At 44.5% G+C, this 17,124-nt stretch overlaps 1 protein-coding gene and 1 pseudogene across 6 annotated transcripts in view; one reads left to right on the forward strand and one right to left on the reverse strand.

Moving 5' to 3' along the window:
* CEP250 (centrosomal protein 250) overlaps positions 1-6,513 on the reverse strand; it is a 52,792-nt gene extending 46,279 nt beyond the window's left edge. For 3 of the 6 annotated variants that reach the window (XM_041732751.1, XM_041732752.1, XM_041732748.1), the window contains exon 1: positions 5,483-6,511. The gene's annotated coding sequence lies outside the window, so the exon portion shown is untranslated. Of the gene's footprint in view, positions 1-5,482 lie in introns of all 6 variants that reach the window. The other 3 variants (XM_041732749.1, XM_041732753.1, XM_041732755.1) reach the window with 3 other exon arrangements.
* Positions 652-2,326, forward strand: LOC121478031 (annotated as a pseudogene).
* Positions 6,514-17,124: the final 10,611 nt, after the last annotated feature.

Below are 17,124 nucleotides of genomic sequence, written 5' to 3' on the forward strand. Positions count from 1 at the left end.
GGTACAGGGCATATGGGAACTCTTTGTATTATGCAATTTTTCTATAAACCTAAAATTGTTCTAAAAAATTTTATCTTAAAAATGATTTGAGGGGCACCTGGGTGGCTCACCAGTTGAGCATCTGCCTTCAGTTCAGGGTGTGATCCTGTGGTCCTGGGATGGAGTCCCACATCAGGTTCCCCACAGGGAGCCTACTTCTTGCTCTGCCTATATCTCTGTCTCTCTCTGTGTCTCTCAAGAATAAATAAATAAAATATATTTTTTAATGATTTGGGGGATCCTTGGGTGGCTCAGCAGTTTAGCGCCTGCCGTTGGCCCAGGGCGTCATCCTGGAGTCCTGGGATCGAGTCCCACATCAGGCTCCTTGCATGGAGCCTGCTTCTCCCTCTGCCTATGTCTCTGTTTCTCTCTCTCTTTCTGTATCTCTCATGAATAAATAAATAAAATCTTAAAAAAAAAATTTGAAGTGTTTTAGGATTAAAACAAAAAAAAAACCCATAAAACTTAAATTCATTAGGGAGTGGAGGCACCTGGGTGGCTCAGCAGTTGAGCGTCTGCCTTTGGCTCAGATGGTGATCTCGGGGTCCTGGGATCAAGTCCCATATCAGGCTCCTCTTAGGGAGCTTGCTTCTCCTACCTATGTCTCTGCCTCTCTGTGTCTGTTATAAATAAATAAATAAATAAATAAATAAATAAATAAATAAACAAACAAACAAACAAACAAATAAATATATATATATTTTTTTTTAAAGAGGGAATGAACAGAGAAAAATTACATCAGGGATCTTTCTGAAATTGAGATTTAGTTCTGAGCTTTTTCAAGATGCAGTTCAGCACTGTTTTATTAACACTGTCAGATCTGCCAGAGAACAAACTAGCAGAGTACCAAAAGACAGGTAGGTTTCAGTATCCCCCCAGACAAAGAAAAGGTCAGTAGTTGGCAAATGGTAACAGACTGGATCTCATTCACGTGAGATAATGGATGTCAGTGTGCTTTGCAAACTGTAAAGCACTGAATAGACAGGAAAAGGAAAAAGAGTCACTTCTTTTACGCATTCATCTTTTATGAATTAAATTATCCCATAAACGCTCATGAATTGGAACTCAGTTCCTGGCAGTCGGTCACAGACAGGAACAAGACTGACCTCCTTTTGCTAGGAACCAGACCAGAAGGGTAGTAACCTCTGAACTGAGGGAAAGTAACAGAGTGATATACATTATGTTTAGTCCCCCTCACCCCAAATTCCAAAAGGGGTATTTAAATAAAGTTTAATATAGAAATGACACCACCTAGACTTGGAGGTATATATACTGCAAGGACTAGGATGGGGACTAGTATCATTAAATAGAATTTTTCACTTAAAGCAAAAAAGAAAAAATGCTTGAAAGGCACAACATTTTACTTCCTGAGCAAAGAAACTACATATATTTGTCTGCAGAAACAATTTCTGTTTCTTATTCCACACACAAAAACGTTGCATGTTTTCTGCCTCCAGTATGCCATGGCACCCGTGAAAAACCTTGTGGCAAGGGGGTGGTTAAGAAAAAAGAGGTGAGTTCTGAGGTTTACCCTTTACTTGCACCCACCCCGTAAAAGATGGAATCATGGAGGCTCCAATTTTGAGCACTTTCTTCAAGAGAGAATCAAAGTGAATGGAAAAGCTGGGAATCTCAGTGGAGGGGTGGTAACCAAGAGCAAGATTACTGTAATTTCTGAGGGGACTTTTTCCAAAAGGTATTTGAAATATCCCACCAAAAAATATTTGAAGGAGAATAATCTACATGATTGGTTGCGTTACTTCCAGATTAACCAGGAGGAGGGAGAGGAGGAAGATGAGGATTAAAACTCATTTATCTGGAATATTTTGTATGAGTTCCTAAATAAAACTTGGGAACAAAAAAAAAAAAATTAGTATGCAGCCCCTTCCGTAAATTTGCCAAGCGAGGCCTTTCTCTTTTCTCCTCCCACCTCTCCAGCCTCTCCTTTTAGTTTCCTTTGCTGGTTTTTCATCTTCTCCATAAGGTCGGAGGCCCTAGGGCTCAGGCTTCAGACCTCGCCTCCATCTACATTCATTTCCTGGGCAACCTCATCCGGTTTCATGACTTACAATGGCACCATGACTCCCCATGTTGCCTCCCCAGCCCACACTTCCCTCTGAAAAGTCACACTCCTAGACTAAACCAGACACCTATTTATCTTCTCCACATGGGCATCTAACAGGCACCTCAAAGGTAACCTGTCCAAAAGTGAACTTCTGCTCCTCCAATCTTCCCCATTTCAGTAAATGGCAATTCCATCCTTCTGGCTGCTCAAGCCCAAAGCCTGCAGTCTTATGTACTCCATTCTCCCACACGCTGTAACCAATCTACTGGCAAATCCTGTTGGCTCTTCCAGATTGTATCACTTTTCAATCCCTCACCACCACCATCCTGAGGCAAGCCACTCTCTCTTGCCTGGAATGGTGGCTTTAAGGTATGCCCACGAATTCTTTGTTACTCCTTCAAGAGGCGGAGCCTAATTCTCTTTCCCGGAGTAGGAACTGGAATAAAGTTAATGAAGCTGAATAAAGTAGAAATGACTTCCAAGAAAAGGTCATAAAAGACACCACAGCCTCTCTCTCTCTTCACTCCCTCTACCACGTCCTAAGGACATTCAGGCAGCCCTGTGAAAAGGCCTAGCAGTAAGGAAACATCTTGGGAGCAAAGCAGCCATCAACTTGACTGCCATCTCCTGAGAGATCCTAAGCCAGAAACACTCGGCTAAATTGCTCCTGGACTTCTTTTTTTAAGGTTGACTTATTTATGTTGAAAAACAAAGAGTGAGCATAAGCGGGAAGGGAAGAGGGGGTAGGAGAGAGAATCCCAAACGTGGAGCCCGACATGGGACTAGATCCCACAACCTTGAGGTCACAACCTGAGCTGAAACCAAGAGTCAGATGTTTAACCTGACTGTGCCTCACTCCTAGATTTTTTTTTTTAAGATTTTATTTTTTATTTATTCAGAGAGAGAAAGACAGAGACACAGACAGAGGGAGAAGCAGGCTCCATGCAGAGAGCGGGATGTGGGACTCCATCCCGGGTATCCAGGATCACACCCCAGGCTGCAGGTGGCGCTAAACCGCGCGCCACCGGGGCTGCCCTAGATTTTTTTTTTTTTTTTTTTTGAGGATTCTATTTTTGAAGATTTTATTTATTTGAGAGAGAGAGAGCACAAGCAGCAGGGACAGGCAGAAGGAGAGGGAGAAGAAGACTCCCCACTGAGCAGTGAGCCTGATGCAGGACTCCATCCCAGGACCCTGGGATTGTGACCTGAGCCGAAAGCAGACACTTAAGGGACTGAACCACCCAGGTGCCACCCAGGTGCCACTCACCCTGCTCCTAGATTTCTATTCCACAACTGTATGAGATAATAATTGCTATTTCAAGCTGCTAAATTTGGGGATGATTTTTTTTCCCAGCAATAGAGAATACATTTAGATTACTGCAAAAGCTCCCTAGACAGCTGAGATGCTTCCACCCTTGCTTCTAAAATTTGTTCCTTCTCAACAGAGTAATCAGAGTGATCCTTTTAAAACAGTGACAGATTACGCAACTCAGAACCCTCCAATGGCTACTCAGAGTAAAAACCAAAATCATCCTCATGGCCTACAGGCTCCTAATTATTTGATCCTAGCCTCCAATCATTTTAATTCCATTTCCTACTCCTCTCCAGTCACACAGCCTTCCTTGCCGCTTGTGCTTGGGAATGCACCAAACTACCCACTCTTTTCTGGGCCTCTTCTTCCAGTTAGTTATCTTGATTCGCTTGCTCCCTTACCACCTTCAGGTCTCTGTTCAACCATCACCTTCTCAGTTAAAGTTGCTCCCTAACCACTCAATATAAAGTACCATGACCCCTCCACACACACTGGTGTTATCTGTCCCTATCTGATTATTATGTGTAATATACTTCTAAGAATACTTGCAAGAATAGTTTTATTGACTGCGATATCCCCAGCTCCTAAAACAGTGCCTGGCATATAGCAGCTACTCATTAAATACTTGACTGACTGAATGAAAGAATATAAAGCATTAGGTAATATGATCCACATCACCAATGGTCTTACAAAATGCTGAAAGCTCTATAACCTCCTAAAAGGTAAAAAACAGATCATGTAGCTTATATAGCACTTTACTCCCAAAACAATTATTTGCAACCTTCACAAAAAAACCTTTGAGATCATTGTCTTAATTTTGCAGATAAGAAAACAGACTCAAAAAATGGAAGACATAAATGATCGACAGCTGAGCAAACATGTAACCCTAATCTGCTTCCAAACTCTAGGGTTAATCTATTACATTAAAGTGCCTCCTAAATCATGAAGTACAAAAAATCACATCTCTGTGAGAGGTACTTCCTAAAGGCTGTGAAGTGATGAGGTCTAGGTCTGCAGCTCTGGCAGCAAAGGAGCAAAGAAAGGTAGAGTGTGCCTGAACAAACAGGGCTGGCAAAAGGTTCTAGAGCCGGTTTTGTCAGGAACTCTATATGTAATTTGGGAACAACAATTCTCCTTTCCAAGCCTTCTCAATCAAATGCACATCATAAGCGTGTGGTTAAAGTAAAAAACAATCCAATAAACATTTATCAAACCCAAAGGCAGTTTGTGAAATTATCACATGCTCTGGAAACAGACATCCTAGAATTCACTGCCCAGCTCCACTCATTAGTTGTGGAACTCTAGGCAAAATGATCTTGTAATGCCTGTTTCTTCATGCATAAAATGTGAAGACGTAACAACCCGCTTCATGAAATTACTGTGAGGATTAAGCGGGCCTTCCCATGTAATGCATTTAGTAGCACTTGACGCTTCGTGACTGTTTAGGATATATTATTATTTATCATCATGTGCCGGACCCTGGAATAATATAGAGACGAAAAAGGCAAGGAAGGCATAACGGCCCAACTGCACGGCTGTACAAGAGCCACAGGAAAAATCACTCGGTGCAACGGGTTAAAGAACCGAGCAGTGGGAGGAACGGCGCTTGCAGAAAGCGGTCGGGAAAGATTTGCAAGCAAGCGACATTTGAAGACCCAGAGTTCCCGAGCTCCCGAGCCGGGCGGCGGGTGGGACTGCGCTTTAGGACAGATCACGTGCAAAGCCCCAAGGGCAGAGGGAGCCGCAAAATTCTGGGAGCGAGACGCGCAGCAGAGCACAGCGCCTTTTCCTGATACTCCCGGACTCGGCAGCCCTGGGTACGAGGGTCGGGAAGGAAGCTCCCTTTGTCCGCGGATTGGAGCCCAGCGCGGTGGCCGCAGCTGGACGCGGAGGCAAGCGGCGGGAATCCCGAGGATGGGTCCCAGACCGTCTCTGGGCCTCGGGTTCCTCCCGGGAAACGGGAGGCCGCTGCACCAAACGGGATTCCCTAAGGCGCCCTTGGCGGGCGGGCCTCTGGGCCTTGGACCGTTAACCCGGGCACCTCCCGCCTGCCCCTGAGGCCCCACCTCACCACGCTCGACTCCCGCGATTTCCAGCGTGATCCTCGGCGTGGGAGTGGGAGACGCAGCCACTAAGGCCCGGCCGGGGGCGGGGGGCGGGGGGCGGGGCCCCAGCGCCCGCCCGCGGCCCAGGCCCCGCCCCCAGGCTCCCGCCCCGGCGGCGGCCCCGCCCCCCGAGCCGGGAGCCCTGCGGCGGATAGCGCCGCTTGAGGGGGGGCCTGCCGCCATGTTGAGTACTGGCAGCCGACTTACTGGAGTGGCCCGGAAGGAACAGTGGGATTACACTAAGACATGTAAGATTCCCCGGCCAGAAACGAGGACAGCCAGGGTTGCTGGATTCGAGCGAGGGAAGTCTTGGTAACAGAAAGATCTTGCCCTCAACCATCATCCTCTTGGCTTCGAGATTACACACTGCGCATGTGTATGGGGCCTTGTTCTTCGTGCGCCTGCTCGCTGCTCCACCCACAAATCCGAATACAATTAGCAACTGCGTGAGCGGCGGGGAAACCTGCTCCTGGGTCTGGATAAAATCTACCCGTCGACCAGTTCTAGGGTTTTACAGCGTTCAGACCTCCAGCCTCCGAGCAGCCTCAGGCCACACAACACTCCTAGCATACTTAGTGTGTTTGGACTCACGGCACTGTTTCTCACTCAAGTCTTGCACCGAGTGGTCCCTGCCCGAGTGTCTTACATCCTTCCAGAGAACTGCAGTTTGTCTAATTTTCTTTATTTTATTTTATTTTATTTTTTATGATAGTCACAGAGAGAGAGAGGCAGAGACACAGGCAGAGGGAGAAGCAGGCTCCACGCACCGGGAGCCCGACGTGGGATTCGATCCCGGGTCTCCAGGATCGCCAAAGGCAGGCGCCAAACCGCTGCGCCACCCAGGGATCCCCTTTGTCTAATTTTCTATGTAAGCCTGACTTCTAGACGACTCTGGGATCCCTGGGTGGCTCAGCGGTTTAGTGCCCGCCTTCGGCCCAAGGCGTGATCCTGGAGTCCCAGAATCGAGTCGTGCATCGAGCTCCCTGCACGGAGCCTGCTTCTCCCTCTGCCTGTGTCTCTGCCTCTCTGTATATCTCATGAATAAATAAATAAAATCTTAAAAAAAAAAAAAAAAAAAGGACTCTCTCTTACCTCTATGACCCAGGTGTTATTTCGTAGCCTTTTGATAAGCTTAAACTATCAATCAAAACATTTTCTTGGGAGTTGTAAATTTCATTTATCTGTCTCTTTTCCACTCAGTGGTTCTAAATTTTTAGTTGGGATTAAAAAAAAAAAAAAAAACCCTGGGAATTTCTTAGAAGTGTAAAGTCTTGCGTTCTACTCCTAGAGAATGGGTAAAACCAAGGGTGGAGTCCTGGAATTGGCATTTTAGCAAGTACCTTAGGTGCATTGGAACATACTTGAAAAGCTTTGCATAAGGCTGTTCTAGGACCTAGAACAATGCCTGGTACAAGATAGGTGCTCAGTAAGTACTGAGTGAATAGAGGAGTGGATGGATGGACAGTAGGAGTGAAACAATCTGCAGCCAAAGAACATGAGAAGCAAATACTTTGATAAGAGCTATACTGTATCTTTTCTCCTATAAGAACAAAAAAGTTCTTTTTTTTTTTTTTTTAAGATTTTATTCACTTATTCATGAGAGACACACAACACAGAGAGAGGCAGAGACATGTGCAGAGGGAGAAGCAGGCTCCATGCAGGGAGCCCGACATAGGACCCGATCCCGGGTCTCCAGAATCGCATCCTGGGCTGAAGGAGGCGCTAAACTGCTGAGCCAGCACGGCTGCCCAAACAAAAACGTTCTTAACAGTTATTTTGAGGAAAAAAGAGGGATCCCTGGGTGGCGCAGCGGTTTGGCGCCTGCCTTTGGCCCAGGGCGCGATCCTGGAGACCCGGGATCGAATCCCACATCGGGCTCCCGGTGCATGGAGCCTGCTTCTCCCTCCGCCTGTGTCTCTGCCTCTCTCTCTCTCTGTGACTATCAAAAATAAATAAAAAATTTAAAAAAGAAAAAAGAAAGTGGGGGGGGGATAAAAAAAAAAGAGAAAGTGGGGGGAACGGGAGAAGGGAGAAGACCCCAATTCAGAAAGACAAACTAGGGAGAGAAAAAGAAACATCACAGACATGGAACAGAGAAAAAGATGCAAACCTGGAATCCAACCCAGAGAAATACTCCTGCAACAGGTACTGTCACTGTGCAAGAATGTTCACTACAACAGGATTTGGAATGGAGAGAAAAGAAACAACCTCTTTGCCTCCGGGCCTTTGCATATACTATGCCTTCCATCTAGACTGGTTTTCCCCCCATCTCTAGGCTTAACTGATATCTTCCCCTCCTTCAGGCCTCAGCTTAAATGATACTTCCTCAGCTAGGTCTTCCCTGACTATGCTATTTAAAATAATACCCTATTATTTTCTCTCACAATACTCTTGTTTCTTTCACAGCATTTTCCACTTATTATAATTTTTTGTTTACTTATTTCTTCCCATCTAAAGTTTAAGCTTCCTAAGGACAGGAGAAAAAAAACAACAACATAAGGACAGGAGACTATATCTAACTTATTCCCAGCATTTAGCACAAAGCCTGATAGGTCGTGGGTGTTAAGCATCCATTGAATGTATAAATCAAGTCAGCCTCAGTGTTACAAATGTTAATAGTATAAAATCCATCACCAAACTACATACTATGTTTTAAGACCGTGAGGCGTGAACATAGGTTTCAGACTACCAATAAAGGGTAAATGGAGTAGAAGGGGATTAAAACCAAACTAAACTTTGATCTTTGCAAAGAGGAATTTGTTTATTCATTCCCTTGTTTGTTTATTCATTCACATTTTGTTTATTATTCACATTTGTTTATTTAGCATTTGCTGAGCATCTAATATGCATTAGTGTTGAATAATAATACAACATATGAACAGAAAGTTGGCAATTGTATTAAAACACAAAGTAGTACAACTGAGTATTTTGTCTGGGCCAGAGCAGAAAGTAGAGTTAACTGATGTGTGGTTGGTAACATCCCCCCTAGAGGTTTTCCAGGCTTTAAGAATACTTCAGCCTTTGAATGTTCCTCAAAGTGCCAGGAATTTTGAGACAAGCAAACAAGGAATCATACACATCACTTGAATTGCTTGAGGCCCTAGTGTTCTCTGAGAAAAGACTTAATCGATCTGGCCATATTCAGTCTGTCTAATGAACCAGAGTGGAGAGAGGTCCTCAAAGGAGGCTGCATTGGTGGGAAAGATGATGGATCAGTGGAAAGAAAACCAACGTTGGTCCCCTCTAGGTGAACTGGGCTTCTTTCTTTATACTCCAAATTCTATCTCTGGAACATGCTTTATATTCTAACCCTCTTCCAGCGCCAAAATATGGATCCTGCACCCCAGCCTTGCTCATTGTTTATAGATACTCTCCCTACCCCATGCCAAGAGACTGCCTGGACTGACTTTCTTTCTTTTTAAATTTACATATGTGAAATTTCAAAGTGAGGTGTAAAAACCGTATGTATTTTTTTCTAATGGCCTAAAATCTATTTTAAGGTTCTTAAATCCGGGCAGCCCCGGTGGCGCAGCGGTTTAGCGCCGCCTGCAGCCCAGGGCGTGATCCTGGAGACCTGGGATGGAGTCCCACGTCGGGCTCCCGGCATGGAGCCTGCTTCTCCCTCTGCCTGTCTCTCTCTCTCTCTCTCTCTCTCTCTCTCTCTCTGTGCCTCAATAAATAAATAAAATCTTTAAAATAAAAAAATAAAGTTCTTAAATCCCTTACCTATGGGGTCAAGAGAGTGGAGGATAGAGAATTTGTGTGGAACTATTTCTGGCTATGAGTCTGCACCCTTCTTGGAGAAGATTTAGCTGCTCAGGCCAGGTGATTTGGGAGAGGGAACTTCCAGGGGCGTTTGAGGTGCCAAATTCGTCCCCATTGCTGTTGGAGAACACAGTGACTGGATCTACCTCCTACCCGGGAAATCTAGCAACAAGAGACAAGCCTGATAACTGCTTTGGTTGCAGACCCAGGAGAGTGCTGCTATATTGCTGCTCTCCCAGAATTTGTCAGGGAATGTTTTGTTTGTTTATTTTAGGGGAGGCAGCAGGAGAGAAAGAGAGGATCTTAAGCAGACTCCACTCCCAGCATGAAGCCAACTCCAGGCTCCATCTCACAACCCTGAGATCATGACCTGAGCTGAAATCAAGAGTTGGACACTTAACCGTCCAAGCCACCCAGGCACCCCATGAAATGTTTTCTGAAGGCCAGATGTGGGCTAAGTGAGAGAAAGCTTGCATAGGCCCATCCTGGGTCCTGTTCAGTAGGGCCTCCTGGAGGGGAAAAGAGACCCCAGAAGTAAGAAGACAAATGACTACTGGCAACAGGGAAATTCAGGACAGAGGCCCAGCAGGGAACCCCTGAAGAGCCTGTAAAAGCACCCCATGAAGCTTTGATGATGGATAGGAACATCTTATAAACATCAGCCAGACCCAAAAAGCATAAAGGCAGATGCATTACTAGTTCAAAGAAGACTTTTCCCACTCCTTTCCCCGTCTTCCTCTCTATGTCAACACCTCACCTCAAGTGGCTGAAGCAAGATGAGGATGACAGAGAGGAAGAAATTGAGGCAATGTCCCAACTATTCCACTCTTTCTTATTACAAGTTACCCACCTGGGGCAGAGCTGGAGGCATAAAAAGAATATAGTATCTTGCAGTAGATTATGAACAACTTGCTGCTGTCCATCTGAGTCCATTCATTCCTCATTAATAAATACTGATTGAGCACCTAACTTTGTGCCAAATTCTGAGCTAGACACTGGAAGGGACCCAAAGAACAATCAAACATGGACTCTGCCGAGAGCTTCAGTTCACAGATTCACATGGGAAGGAGGAGAATACACACATGTTTCTTACATACAGTGTGGTAAATTTTATAAAGGAGTGCCTGGCTCTATAGAGGTAGTGATGTTATAACCTGATTGTAAAAGGTAAATCTGCTGAGCAGAGAAAGGCAGGAAGGACATTCCAAACAGTGCGCACAGCATAGTGGTTACAAGAGCAAAGGATGTTTGGAGAATGTGGAGGATTTCCTCTGGGCATTCCTCTTGCTGATTCTGCCACTTGGTTGGATTATATAAATTTTCTTAGATTGGATAATTAGATAATAATACAGAGCCTTTCATCTGCTGGATATTTTCTCCCTGGTCTTGACCCTGCCTCAGGAGGCAGGTCTCATTCTAGTCCTAGCCCCTTCTTACTGACAAAGTCTAGCTCTAAGTAACTAACTCACCCAAGCTTGACATTTCTTTCTTTAAAAAAAAATTTTTTTATTCATTTCATGAGAGACAGAGACACAGAGAGAAGCACACTCCACACGGGAGCCCAACGTGGGACTCAATCCCAGGTCTCCAGGTTCAGGCCCTGGACTGAAGGCAGCACTAAACCGCTGAGCCACCCGGGCTGCCCAAGCTTGATGTTTCTTAAAGTAGGTGGCATCTTTTCACTACCCTTCAGGAATTGGGCAATAAAGGATGTTTGGTGACAGCTCCCACAGAGGTCCTCTCTTTCTTTCTTTCTTTCTTTTTTTTAATATTTCATTTATTTATTCACAAGAGACACACAGAGAGAGATAGAGGCAGAGACACAGGCAGAGGGAGAAGCAGGCTCCATGCAGGGAGCCCAACGTGGGACTCCATGCCGGGTCTCCAGGATCATGCCCTGGACCGAAGGCAGCACTAAACCTCTGAGCCACCAGGGCTGCCCAGATCCTCTCTTTCTTAAAAAAAAAAAAAAAGAGTCCTTAATTATATTTTAACCTGAGACTTTATCTGCTGCTTCATATGTCACAGCAACTAAGCTCTAAGATTCCAGACAGGAATCAGGTGGAGGAACATAGTGCAAAATGCATTGAAATTGAAGGCAGATGCACTCACCTGAGTTTGAACTTCTGGCTCTGCCTCGTGTCCTGGAGCAACCAATCTCCACTCTCTGAGCCTCAAATATCTCAGCTACAAAATGGGGATAATATTACTTATCTATTAGAATTTTATGTGCAAAGTGGGAGATGAAATTAGATGGAGGGAGGAGTAGAAGTCTAGCAAGAATCTGAGCTTTCTGAGTTCAAGAGTGACAATAAGGTTCCTAGGTCCCAAATATTAACAATGGTTACCGCCAGGGAGAGACACTGGGGAGAAGTGCAAGGGGACTTTCTCTTTTAGTTAAAAAGCATTGCTAATGTTTTTGTTTTGTTTCGTTTTGTTTTTACAATGAGCATGACTTAATTTGTAATTGGAATATATTCAGTATGGGTATCATATTTCAATAAAACGTTTTTAAAAATACCTCATATTGCATAGAAAATTATCCATGAGACTGATAAGAGTGGTTGCTTTCCAGGAAAGACTAGAATAAATGGGTCTTTCTGTGTATTCTTTTGTGCTGTTTGAATTTTTTTTCATCATAAATTTGTATTATTTATTTAATATGTATAGTTTTTAAAAGGGGTTTTACTTTATTATTTATTTATTTATTTATGATAGTCACAGAGAGAGAGAGAGAGAGGGGCAGAGACACAGGCAGAGGGAGAAGGCAGGCTCCATGCACCAGGAGCCTGATGTGGGATTCGATCCGGGGTCTCCAGGATCGCGCCCTGGGCCAAAGGCCGGTGGCCTTTTTAAGATTTTTTTAAGATTTTATTTATTTATTTGAGAGAGAGAGCATGAGTGGGGAGAGAGACAGAGGAACAGAGGCAGAAAGGCAGAGAGAAGAAAACTCCCCACTGGGCAGGGAGCCTGACCCCAGGGCTCTATCCCAGGACCCTGGGATCATGACCTGAGCTGAAGGCAGACGCTTAACCAACTGAGCCACCCAGGTGCCCCTAAATTACTTTTAAAACAAAAATATTTAAAAAAAACATTTAAAATAAAGAATAAAAGTGAAAAACATATGGTTACTCTGTTCATACCTCATGCCTGCAACAGACAGAAACACACGGACACCTGCACAGTTTCCAGATTATAGCCAGTGGGATGGATTGACCTAGGACAGAAAGCCCTCTCCCTGACAAGGTGCAGTTCCCGAGGAGCTCAGCTGGGGGAGCCATGGAGAGCTCCCTAGGAGAGAGCCTTTAGGATTGACTGTTTCTGGGATATTTAAACAACACAAACCATAAGAATGTTTTGGGGGAAGGATTAGGTGGCTCTGATCTTGCAGAGCTGTCTGGGCTCCCTTGATGGGAAAGGCCCAGGCCCCACAGATCAGAAGAAACAGAAGGAGAATCAGGGACTCTGGGCCTTCCTCCCTGCCAACTCCTAACATGTAGGGTGATAGCAGGAAAGATCAACCTTCCTTCTTGTAGGAAGAGCACTAGATTCTGAGTCATGTGTCTGGATTGAGTCTTGCCTCCGTCATTTCTAACTATGTGATGTTGTGTCAGTCGTTTCACTTTTCTGAAACTCAATTTCCTCATTTGTGAACAAGGGTAGCATATTAACAACTGAACCCCCTTTTTTTTTTAACTATAATTTATGGAGCACCTATTGTATGCTGGTCATACAATGAAAGAAAGGTGCTTTACATATGTAAATACAATTTAGTTCTTTTTTTTTTTTTTTTTTTTTATGATAGTCACAGAGAGAGAGAGAGAGAGAGAGGCAGAGGCACAGGCAGAGGGAGAAGCAGGCTCCATGCACCGGGAGCCCGATGTGGGATTCGATCCCGGGTCTCCAGGATCACGCCCTGGGCCAAAGGCAGGCGCCGAACCGCTGCGCCACCCAGGGATCCCACAATTTAGTTCTTAAAAGAAGATATTTTTATCCTAATTTTATAGGTAAAGAAATAGGTTCAGCAGCGACTTTTTAAGGGTAATCTCTATGCCCAGTTTGGGGCTCAAACTCACAACCCTGAAATCAAGAGTTGTATACTCTACCGACTGAGCCACCCAAGTGCCCTTGGAAGTGACTTTTAAAAAAAATATAGATAGGTAACATTATGTACTGCTTACTATGCATGAGACAGTGTTCTAAGAACTTACAACAACAATTGATAACAATTCCATGAGGTAGGCATATTCTTTTTCTTCTCACTTTATATAGGAGGAAACCAAGGCACAGAGATTAAATTAGCCTAAGGTTACACAGCTGGTGAATTGGGGAATCAGGAATTAAAGGTAGGTAGCCCAGCTCTTAATCATGTTACAAATCAGACTTTCTTTCTTAGAACTCTCCGTTGGGTTTCCCACCACATTAACCATAAAATCCAACTTCCTTTCTCTGCCTTGCAAAGCAGTCCTGGCATGATCTGACCTCATCTCCTCTGACTCCCCCCCCCCACTTGCTCACTCTGCTTCAGCCATACCAACTTCTCTTGGTTCATAGATATGCAGAGCACTTTCCTGACTCAAGGCTTTTACATCTGCTATTCCTTCCGCCTGGAATGATCATCCTCCAGACCTTTGGGTGGCTCATTCCCTCACTACCTCCAGATCTCTGCTCAAATTTCACCCCCTCAAAGAGACATTCCTATCTAAAACAAACATTCCTTTGACCCTTCTGAAGTGACCTTTCTGAACTTCTACTTAATTTTTCTTCACTGCATTTAGAATTCTCTGAAGTTATGCATTGGTTTGCTTGTTTTTCCATCTCTTCCACCAGAATTTTGGTTTCACCAGACTTGGTTGTCTTGTCCACTGCTAGATATTGAGTGCTTAGGTACAGAGCCTGTCAACACGGTAGGCACCCAATATATAGTTGCTGAATAATTAAGTCATAAATGAATGAATATCCACAGTCACCCAATTGGTTAGAGGCACAGGCAGGACACAAGCTGAGTTGTCTGATCCTGGAGGCTAGACTCTCAGCCACTGTCCTGTGTGCTGGACTGGCTCTGAGAGATCCCAGGAGGCTCAGATAGTATCATGAATGTGAAATCACTTTGAAAATTGCTAAGTGCCTGAAAAAAAGCAAAGGATGATTATTATTATTACTCAATTCACTATTTGCTCATCTGTGAAATGGGGATAATAATACTCTGGCCCACCAACTTTAAGAGGATGTTTTGTGGAGTACCAAAGAGATAATGGATGGGGAAACATATAAAACTTAAAGGTTCTTCATGGCAAAAGGTACTATAAGGATTATTTCCATGCCGGTGGCTTCCAAGGCTTCTATCCTCTACCTCAAGTTTGACATTAATATTGCTGACAGGAGTGGGGGAAGTTGGGGGACCTGGGAGGCCTAGGGACTGTGCGTCCCAGTAATTAAATATGTTGGGACTGAAGCGTTGCCAGCGGCAGCATCTGGTTGCAATTACCAGAAGGGACTGAAGTGATTAGTCACCTTTATAGTGAGAGCCAGGTCCGTCCCCTGGGCTCTTCCCTGGAGAGGGCCTTCTCAGCTAGCTCAGAGTCCCCTTTCCCTGCTCCTATCCCATTTCTGGAGTTCCCTGATCCCCAAACAATAGCCTCTGTGCCCCTACTCTGAGACTCCTCTGTGTCCCCGAAGTCCCAGTCCTTTGGATGAGACCTTGACTGAAAGCCAAGAATACCAGAATCAGGGACGCCTGGGTGGCTCAGCGGTTGAGCACATCTGCCTTCAGCTCAGGGCATGATCCTGGAATTTGGGATCCAGTCCCATATTGGGCTCCCTGCATGGAGCCTGCTTCTCCCTCTGCTGATGTCTCTGCCTCTCTCTGTGTCTCTCATGAATAGATAAATAAAATAAAAATCTTTTTTAAAATAATAAAATAAAATATCTAAATTCTCTCTCAAAAAAAAAAAAAAAAAAAAAGGAATACCAGCATCATCTCCACCACCCTTTTACTTCTTGTATTTCTAGAGGCCAAGTTAGAATTCTTAAGCATAAAATGTGTCAAAGCAGGAATTAAGCTTAAAAAGTGACCTTTCTGGGGATCCCTGGGTGGCGCAGCGGTTTGGCACGTGCCTTTGGCCCAGGGCGTGATCCTGGAGTCCTGGGATCGAGTCCCACGCCGGGCTCCCGGTGCATGGAGCCTGCTTCTCCTTCTGCCTATGTCTCTGCCTCTCTCTCTCTCTCTCTCTCTGTGACTATCATAAATAAATAAAAATTTAAAAAAAAGAAAATATTAAAAAAATAACTGAACTTCTATTTCTTCATCTGCAAAATGGGGATATCAGGAGCACTTTCATCATATGATTATTGTGAAGATCAATAGGGTAAAAATACAGTGGACTGCAAAAACTGGAGTTTAGTTTATTTGACTACCTGCTCAATAAATAGTAGCTATTATGAATATTTGTCAGGTGAGAGGTTACTCACCTTTTATGATTCAGTTAATTGAATCCCTACAAACACCCTATGATGTAAGTACTTCTTGTGATCCTTGTTCCAAGTTTCAGAGAGGTGTAGAGGCTTCCAAAAATCACACAATGCACTAAAGCATCTAGCAGAACCAGGATTCCAAACCAGTCTGCTCGTCTCCAGGGGCCTTCACTCTTTATCAAACCACGTGCAGGGACATCTTCGTTGTTTGATTCATTCATCCCTTCATTTGCTCACTAAATCAAGCTTACAAAGTGCCAGATAAGTGCCAAGACAGAATCCCTCCCTGTAGGGAACTCAGAGTCCAGCAGGGAAGTCATGATACGTCTATAAGTAACTATATCTTGAAGCTGAAAATTATGGCTTTTGTATATAAGTGTCTGTTAGAGATTTACTCATCCATATCTCTACACACGCTGAGAATCTGCTATATGCTGGACCCTGTGCCCAGTGCTGGGAATAAGTGAAAGATTAATATGTACCGATTAGTCATAAGGATGGAGGAGATAGAAATCTAAATCAATTATCACAGTCATAGGGATTAAATTATGATTTTAAAAAATGGGAAAAAGTACATACACGGAGTAGAAGAAATGAACTGTATTTGAGAAAGGGGACAGAGGCAGAACTGGGTAAACTCTAAGCTGCCCAAGTGGGAAGGAGCACAGAAAATGTGTGATGTCAATTTAGGAGTGTATATTTTGGGCAGCCCGGGTGGCTCAGCGGTTTAGTGCTGCCTTCAGCTCGGGGTATGATCCTGGAGTCCCTGGATTGAGTCCCACATCAGGCTCCCTGCATGGACCCTGCTTCTCCCTTTGCCTCTCTCTCTCTCTCTCTCTCTCTTTCTGTCTCTCATGAATAAATAAATAAAATCTTTAAAAAAAAAAAGAAATGCATGTTTTCTAGTGGATGAGGGAAGGCTTCGTGGAGGAGAGGGCACATGAGCTGGTGCTTTTCTTTTTCTTTTCTTTTAAGATTTTATTTATTTATTTGACACAGAGAGAGAAAGAGTACAAACAGAGGAGCAGCAAGGAGAGGGAGAAGCAGATCCCCTGCTGAGCACGGAGGCCTATGTGGGGCTCCATCCCAGGACCCCGGGATCATGACCTGAGCCGAAGGCAGAAGCTTAACCAACTGAGCCACCCGGGGCCCCATGAGCTGGCACTTTTCAATAAGTAGGTTTTAGAGAGGGAGAGCTTTGGAACAGAGAGATCTTGGAGGCCTAGAAGCCAATTATGGTAGTAAGTGGTGAGGAAGATCGAGATAGTGAGGGACTGAGAGGAAGGAAGAGTGTCAGAGACACCTGCTTCAGTGTGGACAAGTCAAAGGGAGGCCTAGTGTTGTGAATCTGGGCAACTGGGAGG

The sequence above is a fragment of the Vulpes lagopus genome, chromosome 18 (assembly GCF_018345385.1).
Source record: "Vulpes lagopus strain Blue_001 chromosome 18, ASM1834538v1, whole genome shotgun sequence".
Classification (NCBI taxonomy): Eukaryota; Metazoa; Chordata; class Mammalia; order Carnivora; family Canidae; genus Vulpes; species Vulpes lagopus.